Below are 590 nucleotides of genomic sequence, written 5' to 3' on the forward strand. Positions count from 1 at the left end.
ATGGAAAAGGTGAAGCGAAAATCGGCGGAGCTCCTAAATGCTCTTACAAAAGAAGACTTCCAGCATTGCTTTGACCAATGGAAAAAACGAATGGAACGGTGTGTGGCGAGGGGAGGGGAGTACATTGAAGGGGAGCATTCAATTGTAGAATAATTTTTAAAATAAAACTCTTTTTCATAAGCAGTCTCGTTATTTAATTGCCAGACCTCGTAGATATTTAGATTTAATAATATAATAGCTATTGAGTACGACGTAGTACAATAAGTGTTCAATGCCTACTCAATAATAGTTTATAATGGTTTGATAATTAAGAAAGCTCAGCTATTTACTCGTATATTATATTATTAAAAATATTATTATAATTGGTTGCTAAATTGAAATTATTGCTAAGTCATATCATTAAAAAATCGTAAAATAAATACTATATTTATTTAATAAAATTGTGAGCAAGAAGAAAAAAGAACGTGGGAGAGAATATAACGGAAAGAAGAGAGAGCGCGATTACTATGATAAGTATAGAACCACAATGAGTAGGAGAGAGAGCACGAATACTATAGCGAATATAGGATTACGGCGGGGGGGGGGGATAT

The 590-nt window shown here is 33.4% G+C and overlaps 1 protein-coding gene across 1 annotated transcript in view; it reads right to left on the reverse strand.

Annotated features, from left to right (window-relative positions):
- LOC108756347 (glutamic acid-rich protein-like) overlaps positions 1–590 on the reverse strand; it is a 13258-nt gene that overhangs the window by 8073 nt on the left and 4595 nt on the right. The window lies entirely within an intron of this gene.

The sequence above is a fragment of the Trachymyrmex septentrionalis genome, unplaced genomic scaffold, assembly GCF_001594115.1.
Source record: "Trachymyrmex septentrionalis isolate Tsep2-gDNA-1 unplaced genomic scaffold, Tsep1.0 scaffold98, whole genome shotgun sequence".
Taxonomy (NCBI): domain Eukaryota; kingdom Metazoa; phylum Arthropoda; class Insecta; order Hymenoptera; family Formicidae; genus Trachymyrmex; species Trachymyrmex septentrionalis.